The following is a 14,038-nucleotide window of genomic DNA, read 5'->3' on the forward strand; positions in this document are numbered from 1 at the left end:
TGCATGTTTCAGGCAGGAGCTGTGTTATAAACTAATGGTGTTGAGGCCAATTTCAGTCATTAGCTAGGCCACAGCACGTTGCTCATCATACAGCAGAAAATTGAATAAAAAGGTAATACAAGATCACAAGACAGAATTCAATCCATCATGGCTATGTCTACTCTTTGGAAGAAGAAATAAACAAATGCCAGTTTACCAAATATTCCCCAATATCTCTTATATTTTTCTCCCCTCGAATAGTTTGTCCCCAAAACAAAATCCTATATATGTATCAATCATTCCAAACAGAAAATCTGAATTTTCCTTCATGACATTCCAGCTTGCATTGTAGCCTTTTATTCCATAAAACGATTCTGTAAGTGTCTTGAATCAGTTAATTTATTCACAAGGGAAGCTGATTGAGGTTCCAGGAAACCATCAAAATTGCCTTTATTTACAACTAGAATACAATGGCCTACACTGTCAGTAACATTGGCAGTGTTTCAAATGAACTGTGCTTTTTTTCTTAGCTGATGTTATATCTCAATGCATCACCATTCTAGGCATGTTAGTAAGTGCAGAGCAGATGCGTAAATGGATTGGTCTTTACAAAAGCTTCAGGGAGATAGATTTTAACCCGTGTCATTAACTTTGGCCATTCGCACACCTAATACACATATTGGCAGGTTTTTTTGTATAACTTTTGCTTTCACTCGAATTAAATAGCATTTCCAATGTTTTCTGTTTTTCGGTTTTAGAAGAAAGAAAAAGAAACAAAATTAAAGTTCCAGAATAACTGCAATAGTTGCTTGATTTGACAGTTGCAGGGGAATTAATTCATGTTGATTTACAGCAGACAAAGTCAGGACACACAAAGTACACTGCAGATGCTGTGGTCAAAGCAACACATACAACAAGCTGGAGGAACTCAGCAGGTCGGGCAGAATCAGTGGAGAAGAACAGTCAACGTTTCGGGCCGAGACCCTTCATCAGGTCACATAGTTTGATGTTTTAAATATGATGTAACACGTACATATAGTACTTGGGCATTTTAAAGGACACCATCAGAAAGTTGAGAAATAAAAATACTGGATGATTAACAAGTAGTCTTTGATTAATTTAACCAAGCTAAGGTTCAGACTGGATGTGGATGAGCAGCTGATGGGTACCGTAATTCACCCTGACTGCAAGACATTTTCAATCCAGTATTGACAATGTGTCTCCTTGTGTCTTCACTGGGCTGGAAAAAAAGCTCCGATGGTCAGGAGAATTGAAGAGTTTAATCCAGGCAATAGCACAATGGATTGACACAGGCAGTAACTGGTATCAGAGTGGGCTAAAACAAGATGAAGGACTATAGTCAGTGGTCCAAAAATGCAGGCAATTTATCAGGATTTGTAAAGGGAGTGATTGGTTAACACTTAGTGTACTACAATGCATCTGAAACACTAAAGGTGACAGTCCTCCAGGATACTCAGCACTTCCCTAGCCTCTCTCTATTTCTATTTATCTGGCTTGTTGGAATGTGTCTCAGAACATAAGAAACAAGAGCAGGAGTAGTTCATTTCTGCCACTGAATACAATAACAAGAAATCCGATCTACTCCTCAGCTTTTTTTCTCCAGTCCTGCGGAAGGGTTTTGGCCTGAAACATCGACTATATTCTTTTCCATAGATGCTGCCTGGCCTGCTGAGTTCCTCCAGCATTTTGCGTGTGTTGCTCACCTACAATGGTTTGTTTTGTCACCTCCAATTAGTCTTGTGAGGCACGATCTGCCCCTCACAAAGCCATGCTGACTACCTCTAATAAGATAATGCATCTCCAAAAGCTCATAAATCCTGTACCTAAAAATCCTCTCCAATAGTTTGCTCACCACTGATATAAGTCCCTCTGGTCTATAATCCCCAAGATTATACCCATTATCTTTCTTGTACAATTGAATGACATTTGCCATCCTCCAATCCTTCCAAAGTTCAAACTAAATTTATTATCTAAGTATACATGTCACCACATACAACCCTGATATTCATTTTCTTGTGGGTATTTACAGTAAATACATAAAAGCACAATAGAATCAATGAAAGACTGCACCCAATAAGACAAACAACCAAAGTGCAAAGGACAACAAACTGTACAAACTCTAAATGATAAAACACACAAAATAATAATAGTCAATAAATAAGCAATAAATATCAAGAACATGAGATAAAAGTATTATTGAAAGTGAATCCACAGGTTGTGGGAACGGTTCAATGTTGGGGTGAGCAAAGTTATCCTCTCTGGTTCAAGAGCATGACGGTCGGGGTAATAACTGTTCCTGAAACTGGTGGTGGGGGTCCTGAGGCTCTTGTACCTTCTTCCTGATGGCACAGCAAGAAGGAAGCACGGCCTAGATGGTGAGGGTCCTTGATCATGGATGCTGCTTTCCTGTGACAGTGTTCCATGTAGATGTGCTTACTGGTGGGGAGGGCTTTACCCATGATGGACTGGTCTGTATCAATTACTTTTTGTAGGCTTTCCCAGTCAAAAGCATTGGTGTTTCCATACCAAGTTGTAATGCAACCAGTCAATATACTCTCATTTGTCAAAGTTTTAGAGACGTGCTCAGAAAGTAGAGATGCTGCCATGCTTTCTTTGTAATGGCATGTGCTGTGGTCTGGACAGATCCTCTGAAATGATAACACTGAGGAATTTAAAGTTGTTGACCCTCCTCACCTCTGATCCCCAAAGAGAACTGGCTCATGGACCTCTGGTTTCCTCCTACTGAAGTCAATAATTAGCTCCTTGGTCTTGCTGACATTAAGTAAGAGGTTGTTGTTGTGGTGGCAGCACTCAGCCAGGTTGTCAATCTCCCTCCTATTTGCTGATTCACCACCTTTGATTTGGCCAACGACAATGGTGTCATCAGCAAACTTTAAAATGGCATCAGTGCAGTACTTAACCTCACAGTCATAAGTATAGAGTAAGTCGTGCAGGAAGCTAAGCACACAGCCTTTGGTGCCAGTGAGGATGCAAAAATGATCAACAATGCCCCAGCAATTTCTTCTCTCACTTCCCATAGTAACCTGGTTATATCTTATCTGTCCTGGAGGACTTAGATATCTTAATGTTTTTCAGAAGCTCCAATACTACCTCTTTCTTAACCTCAACATGCTACAGCACATTAGTCTATAGGTTGACCTCACATTTGTCAAAGTCCTCTCCCTGGTGAACACTGAAGCATTCATTAAGGTCTTCTCCTTCCTCCTCTGCCTCCCAGCACATTTCCCCCTTTACCCCTGGGCAGTCTTTCTTCATTCTAATCATTCTTCTATTCTTTACATTCATGCAGGATACTTGGGGGTTTTCCATCTTACTTGCTGAAGCCTTCTCGTGTATTTTGTTTCCTAAACATTAAGTACACTTCTTTTTTCCTCTTAACTAAATGATCAACTCTCTCTTCAACCATGGTTTCTTTACTGTACCATCTTTTCCCTGTTTCAGCGTGACAAACCTATTCAGAAACCCATGCATGTAGTCTCAAAGGAACACCTACATTTTTGCTATGCATTTCCCTGAGAACATTAGTTCACAATTTGTGCTCTTAAGTTCCTGCCGAATACCATTGTAATTAGCCTTCTCCCAATTAAATTACTTCCCACTTCATTTGCTCCTATCCTTGTCCATAGCCATGTTAAATATCTGAAAGTTGTCATTATCTCCAAAATGCTCACCCATCAAAAGTTCTGTCACCTGACCTAGTCACCGGCTAGTGCTAGATCTAGTATGGCCCCTCCTCTAGTCAGCCTGTCCACACAGTGTGTCAGGGATCCTTCCTGGTCACACCTAACAAATTGTACCCCATCTACACCTCTTGCATTAAGGAGGTGTCAACCAATATTAAAGTAGTTGAAGATACCCAAAAGAACAAATATACTATTTGCACCTTTCCAAAATCTGCTTATTTATCTGCTTTCAGTGTCCCAATGGCTATTGGGGGCCTGTAGAATTCTCCCATTAGAATAATTGCTCTCTTCCTGTTCCTAATTTCCACACACACCCACTCAGTAGGCAATCTCTCCACGAAGTCCTCCCTTTCTGCAGCTGTGACAAACCATGGTAGAGTTCCAGACCCTCATACTTTTGGAATGATTTTTTTTCCTCAGCTCTCATCCATTTCTTCAACTAATTAAGTTGACCTTCACTAATCCAACTACCTGTAATCCGGTTCCTTCAATAATCTGGTACTGATTTCAAACTTTCCGTGCAACTGTAATTTCAAATTTCCCAGGCCACCGTATCAATCTGCTGTGCATTGTTTTGGTTGCACTGGATCTGTTCACGTGTTGGTGCACTTGTGTAAGCACAGACAGGCAATTCCTGCTTGTTTTCCTGCATTTATTAACATCATTTGCTCTTTTTAGCCCCAATTATGGCCCCAGTGAGTAAAGGAAATGCATCTGGTGCTGTGAAGCAAAAACACCGCACATTATCCTTCAAAGATAAAGTTTGAACTCTTGAAAAAACTGGATGGTGGTGTATCAGTGAAAAGCTTGTGCGAGTGTTACAACATTGGCTCTTCCACACTGTACGATATAAAGAAACAAAGAAAAACTGCTACTTTTTTTTTGCTGATAGTGGCTCAAAGAAACAGATGTGCGTAAGAGAAACAATGAAAGACGGAAGAAGTTCAGAACTAGATAAAGAGCTGATAACATTAATCTTCGTGTAAGTGGAGGTGTTGAACTATCTGGAGGTATGGTGAAGGAACAAGCAGAAGTGTTTCAAGAAGAACTAGGATTAGATTATGAGTGTGACTATGGTGAAGGCTGGCTTCATTGGTTCAAGCAGTGTCATGGCTTACAGTTTCATGCAGTGTGTGTGTGTGGTGAAAAACGTTCATTAGACAAGGAAGCAACAGCAGAGTTTGTTGGCGAGTTCGCCAAGTTAGTCTCCGATGGAAAATTAAGTCCCAAGCAGGTGTACAGTGCTGATGAGACTGCTTTGTATTGGAGATGTACACCAAGAAGAACACTAACAACAGCAGATGCAGAATCGCCACAGGGTATAAGGCATCGAGAAATCGTGTGACTCTGCTAGGCTGCTCTAATGCTGCAGGAACCCACAGATGTAAGTTACTGGTCATTGGTAAAAGTTTACGTGATGAAGATGAGGAAGTTGTAGCAGAGAGACTTTCTATTGACAGGCTAATTAAGTTGACAGGTGAATTGCTGAAAGGATTAGAGCAAGGATGTTTTATAACTGAGCAAGAAATAATGAGTGTTTATATTCTGCAGGTTAAGCTAATCAGAGACAGACCAAAATATATGAAACAGTTTACCTTGGAAGATATGTTCAAAAAAATTGCTAGAAAAAGTGCAACAGGGGAGCTAACACTTCAAAATCCAGTGCCATCAACTTCTACTCACCCAGATGTACTGCCACCAACATCAACAGTTTTTGAAGAAACTGTTGTGCCAGTTTCAGCACCAGTTCCTGAAGCTTCACTCATTTTTCAAGATGAAGATGTTGATGATCCTGACAACCCCACACTTGCAGATATGTAACTTTGCCTGAAAGTATATTAAACGTCTCACTTTAGAAGCAGAAGTGCTCAACTTTTCTGTATAAATTAATTCCTGTACATTTACCGGTACCCTTTATTTTATCTGTGCCTGTACAGTATATTACTTTATTAAAATTTCACTTGATACTCATTTAATATTTCTATTTCATTATTATCTAACTTGCACTGATTTACATGATATTTTAAAGGTATGATGAGGCAGTTAACTATTACTTAATGTGATCCTTCTGTAATTCAGCATTTTCACTAATCCGGCACTCCAATAGTGCCGGATTAGTGAAGGTCAACCTGTAATTTTAATAGAAACACTGACCTCACTTGGGTCCCTTCTGTCCAGGTAGCTCTACATCTACCAGTCACAATTTTAAAACCTCTATCATCTTCTGTGTCTTCTCTTTAAAGATGTCTCAAGAATGTGAAAGGTGCTAAGTAAGTGCAGGGCTCTCTTTCATGGGGAAGGAGACTCAGCCACCTTCATTTTTCCCTGAAAGGTTTTAACCTCTCACTTTTGAAGTCAATGGCAAATACTCATCTCTACTGTTGGGAAGGTAATGTAAACCCATTCGCCTGCAGTTCTGCTCAGGGAAATATTTAAAACACGACTTAGTTCTGAGGATTTTCCACCCCCCACCCCCGCTAAATAAATACAGCAATCTGAAACATGCTACAGTATTTGGTTTGTATAAGGGCAAAACATCTACTGTTGAGTGTTACCATCTTGATCTGGAATACAGGCTTAGCTGGGATAGCATAGTATGCCCTGACCCAACACCAAATGTTTTATCAAAATATACATGTGATAGAAAAACCAAACCTGACCCAAGTCCTGATGAGCTTGAATCAGGTAAACAGCGTGCTTTGCATTCACCACTAGCAATTCCTGTTCCATGAAATCATGTGAGAACTACCATATAAGGCCAAGTATTGTGAAAGATGACATATCTGTAACATAAATAAAAGATTAAAAGCTTAGCAATGTGCTTCTTAGTGCTGTTTCTCAAAAACTGAAGAATTAACCTAATTCCACAACTGAGAAATACTGTCCCTTTAAAATGCCATGGATTCCAGTGAAGATTTTTACCACTGATTTTTATCAATGGACAAGCAGATTTAATTCAGTTAACACTTGATTAAAGTAATTGTTCTTGACAAATGTCAGCTTGTTCTCTCATTTCCTTATTGTAGACTGATACATTAGAGGTTAAAGGTCCTAAGCATTCTTTAGCTGCTGCTGCTGCTGCAGAAAACACAAATGACTTACTGAAAATGGTATTAAGCTTCTTTTGCAATTTGGAAACCAAGAAACTTTTTCACAAAAATACTTAATTCCTAAAAGCCATGAAAGATAATAGGCTTGATACTTAGATCTGATTCTGAGCTTTGGCTCAGTGGGTTCAACTTTAAAAGCTGTGTACACGAGTCCTACTCCATGTACTTATGCCCGTCTCTTCTCCTGAATAGATATGACAAACCCACACAAGATCCTTAATCTATGTCCATCCCTCATGGGTTGTGAAGCTTGAAAGTTGATCACTACATGAACATTTGAATATAGAAATTAAAAAACACATTTTGATTCTTCTCAGTTGACATTAAAACCATGGAGAGTCAGAGGCTTTTTCCCAGGGCTGAATTGGCTAGCACAAGAGGACGTACTTTTAAGGTGCTTGGTAGTAGGTACAGAGAAAATGTCAGGGGTAAGTTTTTAAAACGCAGAGAGTGGTGAGTGAGTGGAATGGGCTTCCGACAGCAGCAGTGGAGGTGGAAACGATAGGGTCTTTTTAAAAAAAGAGGACTATGGGTAAAACCTAGGTAGTTCTAAGATAGGGACAGCTTTGTGGGCTGAAGGGCCTGTATTGTGCTGCAGGTTTTCTATGTTTCATTGGTGTTGGTGGAAATGGGCGTGCAGATTGGCTCACCCATTTCCAACGTTACAACTAAGTTAACAGTTGCAATGTTAATGGTACCATTATACATATATTGGAACAACATGCTAAACATGTTAAACAAAGATGTGGCAGATCTTGGTACTTTAGTAGGAGGAACACAACTTAAAGCACAGGAGCTCCATGTTGTGATATTGCCATGAAAACATAGCAAACATCTGACAATCCCCTATAATGCTTTAGAGATTTAAACTTAAAATACACTTTATGACCTCAGGATGCCCTGAAGCACTTCAGCATCAATGACATATTAAAGTACAGAATGATAAAAATTGCAAAGACAACTTCTCAATCTTCAAAGACAATCAGAACTCACTGACAGCTGGACAGGAATTCACTTCGAGTCTCACCTGAAGACATCATCTGCTACAATGCAGCACTCCCTCAGCACCGGCAGCCTAGATTTTGTGCCGAGGTATTTAAATTGGGACTTGAATGAAATATCTTTAGAAACTAAAGTGCTAATCTCTGGCTCAAATGCTTGATTGCATCCTAAATCAATGCAGCAACAAAGAAGGCATGACAGTGGCTATACTGCATTAGAAATTTGACAAGATTTGGTATGTCACCAAAATCACTTAAAAATTTCTACAGATGTTCCATTCTAATTGGCTGCATTACCGTTTGTTATGAAGATGGGGGGGGGGCGGGTGGTCAGGGCTACTGCACAGGATCGAAGTAAGCTGCAGACAGATGTAAACTTAATCGGTTCCATCATGAGCAGTAGCCTCCGTAGGATCCAGGTCATCTACAAGGAGTGACGTCTCAAGAAGGTAGTGTCCAACATTAAGGAACCCCATCATCCAGGTCATGCCTTGTCCTCATTGTTACCATTAGGAAAGAGGTACAGATGCCTGAAGGCACACAATGAGCATTCTCCTTAAACACAGCCATACACTTCCCTGGGACCCCCTACTACAGGACATTCTTCCCTTCAAACAACAAGCTTTAAAAACCAAATGTCACATGCTGAGTGACCAATGGAAAATAAGGACGACTCCCTAAACAGAATTTTCTGTAATTGGACCTCCACACTAATGCTGATTGCTGCATTATGCCAGTCCTTCCCTGCAGTTATTTTAACTTTTTCCCCCAACAATGACTAGTCATATCAAGCTGTAACCCTTTGTCAGAATGGAACCCCGAGGATTATTCATCAAGTGTTAGTAAATTAATTGTTTATTGCATTTAACTGAATAACAAGTAAGAGAAAGCAATGAGAAATCTTATCTTCCTCAACAAATTTTACTCATAAGGAACACTGTGAAATCTTCTATCAATCTCTCCAGTTCTGAAACAGTATCTCAAATATAGGAACTTAAATCACTTCTTGTGTTTTCTGCAGAAATCAGCTCGCACACCACTGATGTACTGTAATCATTTATTTCCATTCACCCACTGCTAGCCCCGGTTATTATCATTAGTTTTTTTTTCCACATTGGCTCACGATGATGGTCTGGCATCTAATCATTGCTGCCACACTTCCAATTTTGAAACAATAAACAGATCTCCATTCACAAGAGGTTAAAATGTTGGTATCTCCAGGTTTCAGAAAGGACATGGAAAGTGGGGGCATGGTGCATGATGCACCAGATGCAAATTTATTTCCACATCATAGACCATCCTAACTTAGAAATATATCAATGATTCTTCATTATTGCTGGGTCTCTTCAAGATACACAACCAGAAATATTCTGTTCGTTCTACTCATACTTTCCCTAGTTCTCTGTTACTAAAAACCAACTTGCTTTTCTCATTTCCTCAATTTCTTATTTCCATCTTGGGCAGTTTTTTTTTGGTTTTCATTACTGTAGAAGTGAAACAATTGCTTTTAGCTAGTAACCACTCTTTGGGGAAATCTTTTGATATTTTCCTCATGGATTACTAGCAGATAGTAGTAATATCACTATTTTCTAGAACTTGTCCTCAGAGATAGGATTATATGGAAACAATTACAATGAGACGGGTTAATTCAAGAAGGAAGCTATCTAATGCCAGGCTGGACATGTTGGAAATGCCTGGTGTGATGTACAAGAGGCAGAATGGGAAAAGTATGCTAAAGTGGACTAGATGTTGCAACATCAAATTAAGCTGCAGAGATGTAAACAGTGCCATCATGGGCACTAGCCTCCACAGTATACAGGACATCTTCAAGGAGTGATGCCATAAAAAGATGGCGTCCAACATTAAGGATCCCCATCGCCCAGGTCATGCCTTGTTCTCATTGCTACTATCCAGAAATAACTTCTTCCCCTCTGCCACCTGATTTCCAACTGGACATTGAACCCATGGACACTACCTCACTACTTTTTTACTTCTATTTTTGCACTACTTATTTAATTTAACTAACAGACACACACACACACAAAATTTGGTTATTTTCTATTATGCATTACAAAGACAAATTTCACGACATATGCCAGTGATATTAAATCAGATTCTGATTCTGACAGTTGTGTAAGTGGTTGAATGAGGTAAAACATGGGTGCAATGGAGACTGGAAAATCAACTTTACAAACAATGAAGAGGATATCCAAAGTACATGGGTGGCCAGGCTGAGCAGTGCAGGGACAAAGACAGGGTCAGATTCACATTCAATGCTCCAGCTGAACACAATACCACATGCTAGAGGAAGGCAGTTCTGTAGAAAGTGCGTAATATTATGACTCTCAAGAGGCATAAACTGAGGAGTGAACTGAGGAGCTGTTCCAGTCTTTGGTCTGGAGAAGTTTCACAATGCACCTGTAGGGGAACTAAATGTGTGTATAGTGGTCATTTGACACTTGAGATCAGTATCAAGCACCTCCATGGTGCATCCATTATGTTGTAGAAAATGCTTCCAAGGATGTCATGCCAGGGCAATAGAGCACCTGAAGCAAGCGGAAGGAGTAGTTGAATTTGTTTTTAGGTTATCTTTCCACATGAAAGATAAGCAGAGCAATCAATTTTAGATAAGTAACTGTTTCCAAGTAACATTTAAAAAAAATGACATGATTTTGAGCCTTTGCTCCTCACAACTGGGGGCAAAAGGTTGCCTCCACAGGATGGTATGTACTGACTGAGGATGAACAGGGAGATCAGACCATGTATAGAAATGTCAGTCTCACATAACTTTGTAAAGGTGCCAATTAAAGTAAACATTTCACTCTTATCACGTTATAAACACACTCCAAGTAAAAAAAAATGGGTCAGGTCTGGTTCACCTTGTTAAGACATATTCTGGAGTTAGAGTGTACAGCAAATGTTAATTTGAACAGCAGCCAGTCTTCTGATCTGAATGTGGCTTGCAGGATGAATTTAAAATGCAGCTCAGAACAATGGTCTTCCTGGAGCTGCAGACCGGGGTGGATTACAAAATGGTCTGCCTGGCCTGCTGAGTTCCTCCAGCACTTTGTGTGGGTGGTTGTGATCTGAATGTGGCTTGTAGATTGAATTGAAAATGCAGCTCCGAACAATGGTCTTCCTGGAGCTGCAGACCGGGATCAATCGCCTAAGATGTTTGTATATGGACAGGGGGAGCGAGAGCAGATTAACACTCATTTTGGGTTTCTAAAGCGTTGGAAGTGTCTGAAAATTATATGTAGTTCAAAGGATGTAACGTGGATTCATTGCGACTATAGGATTGTCTTCCTGTTACCTTTGATCTTTAGCGTCTAAAAATGTCATGTAATATTGGATGAGGCAGGCCTCTTCTTCCAAGAGTGTCTTGAATATGATGCCAGCCGCTCATTTTGCTGAAAAGACTTCTATATCCACTAGTTTCAGTTCCCCCCTGGTCATTTTGTTCATCGTCACAACATACTTAACTAGGAAAATGTATCTCACGATGGTGGATACATTTTTTGGGGAATAGATTTTGAGAGAACACACCATCAGAAGCAAAAAAAGTACAGTTTGTCAGACACTGCAATCTCATTGTCCTCAGCAATGATAATAAAGCTCCAACTAAGGTCTCATCACAGATAAAGAGCCACAGTTCACAGCAAGTTAACAGAGCTACTCAAAGGACTGGCAGTGGGATTGCTGGACAATATCATCTCGATTTCCATACAGCACAGGAAAGACACAGAAAATGGTAAAGGTTGCAGCTAAGAAGATTGTAGTCCAGCACTGGAAACCTCCCCATGATATTTCAAGACTCACTGGCTTCAGAGCTTTTTGGACATTTCTTACCTGGAACTACCATCAACAAGAATAAATGACGCACGACCAAACACAATCTTAATGTAGACACATTTGAAAGATCTTCTGTTAAAATAGGAATGCTCTGTCTGTGTATGCACTGCTGTTCAGTTGGTTGGTCGGGGGGGGGGGGGGAGAGAGGGCTGGAGGGGGGAGGGGGAGAGATGGGTGGGGATGAGGATGAGGGGTGGGGGGGATGGTGATGAAGGTTGGGGTGGTGGCTGGGTTAAACAGTCAAAATGTATTCAGCAACTGGTTGTAGTGAATGTAATTAGTTGGTGTTGCAATAAAAATTGGTGATGATAAAAAAGATGGTAAAGGTAAAGGATAAATCATCACTTGCACTCACACTGAGTGGGCATGCTAACCTTTCACAACCCAGCAGCTCAAAGGTTGAACAATGCAGGTATACTAGAACTTGACAGAGTGACAGAAATGTTACTCGAATCATAAGCGCAATAAAAGTGTAGTAAGCAAGAAAACTGAAGGTAGTCAACAACTACCACAAGGGGCTAAAGATCTGCCACCGCTTTGCACTGGATCAACAGTGATGTTAAAGCCCAGAACAGACTGACACTAAGTACAGACAGTGATAACTTGACTTACTCCATCACTACACCAAAATCATACTAGCTCACAGCATGGTAGGGCTTCTCATATCAGAGGATCAGAAAGGCTATTGATGCACTGAACAGGCTTGCTTGATAAAAGAAGAGGTGGAGACACCTCCTTCTTTATCTCAAATGCCCTAGAAAATCAGTATACTCCACACCTATACTTCATCCTTAGTAAGTAATGATGCGAAATAATCATTTAGCACCTCACCTGTATCCTCTGCCTCCAAGTATATATTCCCTCCTTTATCCTCGAGTGATCTTACTCGCTCCCCAATTATCCTTTTGCTCTTGACATATGTATTGAATGCCTTAGCTTCTTTTTACATCTACTTGCCAAAGACTCTTAATGGCCTCTTTTGGCCATACAAGCAGTGTATATGGATTATGTAATATTAGACCACAAGACATAGCAGAATTAGGCCATCTGGCCCATCGAGTCTGCTCTGCCATTCAATCACGGCTGATCCTTTTTTCTATCTCCTCCTCAACCCCAGTTCCTGGCCTTCTCCCCGTAACCTTTGATGCCATGCCCAATCAAGGACCTATCAATCTCTGTCTTAAATGCACCCAACGACCTGGCTTCAACAGCAGCATGTGGCAACAAGTTCACAAATTTTGGCTAAAGAAATTTCTCTGCATCTCTGTTTCAAAAGGATGTCCCTCTATCCTGAGGCTGAGCCCCCTTGTCCTAGATTCTCCCACCATGGGAAAAATCCTTTCCACATTTACCTTGACTAGACCTTTCAACATCCAAAAGGTTTCAATGAGATCCCCCCCCCCCCATCCTTTTGAATTCCAGCAAGTACAGACCCAGAGTCATCAAACATTCCTTGTATGATAACCCTCTCATTCCTGGAATCATCCTTGTGAACATCCTCTGAACCCTTTCCAATGCCAGCACATCTTTTCTAAGATTAGGGACCCAAAACTGTTCACAGTATGCAAAGTGAGATCTCACCAGTGCCTTAAAAAGCCTCAGTATCACATCCTTGCTCTTGTATTCTAGTCCTCTTGAAATGAATGCTAACATTGCATTTGCCTTCCTCACCACTGACTCAACCTGCAATTTAACCTTCAGGTGTTCTGCACAAGGACTCTCAAGTCCCTCTGCATCTCAGATTCCTGGATTTTCTCCCCATTTAGAAAATAGTCCGCACATTTATTTTACTACAAAAGTGCATGACCATGCATTTTCCAACATTATATTTCATTTGCCACTTTCTTGCCCATTCTCCTAAACTGCCTAAGTCCTTCTGCATTTTACCTGTTTCCTCAATACTACCTGCCCCTCCGCCAATCTTTGTATCATCTGCAAACTTGGCAACAAAGCCATGTATTCAATCATCTAAATCATTTATATACAGCATAAATAGAAGTGGTCCCAAAACCAACTCCTATGGAATATCACTAGTCACTGGCAGCCAATGAGAAAAGGATCATTTTATTCCCACTCGCTGCTTCCTACCAATCAGCCAATGCTCTAACCATGTTAGTAACTTTCCTGTAATACCATAGGCTCTTAACTTGGTAAGCAGCCTCATGTGTGGAACTTTGTCAAAGGCCTGCTGGAAGTCCAAATACATAACATCCACCGCATCTTCTTTATCTATCCTACTTGTAATCTCCTCAAAGAATTCCAACAGGTTTGTCAGGTAGGATTTTCCCTGAAGGAAACTATGCTGACTTTGTACTATCTTATCCTGTGTCACCAGGTACTCCATCACCTCACCCTTGATAATTGACTCTAA

At 40.5% G+C, this 14,038-nt stretch overlaps 1 protein-coding gene and 1 long non-coding RNA gene across 2 annotated transcripts in view; one reads left to right on the plus strand and one right to left on the minus strand.

Moving 5' to 3' along the window:
* Positions 1-5,371, plus strand: part of LOC132407349 (uncharacterized) — a 65,906-nt gene extending 60,535 nt beyond the window's left edge. The window contains exon 3 of the long non-coding RNA XR_009516452.1: positions 5,256-5,371. This is a non-coding gene — a long non-coding RNA (uncharacterized LOC132407349). The remainder of the gene's footprint in view (positions 1-5,255) is intronic.
* Positions 1-14,038, minus strand: part of LOC132407346 (ral guanine nucleotide dissociation stimulator-like) — a 156,723-nt gene that overhangs the window by 111,127 nt on the left and 31,558 nt on the right. The window lies entirely within an intron of this gene.

The sequence above is a fragment of the Hypanus sabinus genome, chromosome 18, assembly GCF_030144855.1.
Source record: "Hypanus sabinus isolate sHypSab1 chromosome 18, sHypSab1.hap1, whole genome shotgun sequence".
Classification (NCBI taxonomy): Eukaryota; Metazoa; Chordata; class Chondrichthyes; order Myliobatiformes; family Dasyatidae; genus Hypanus; species Hypanus sabinus.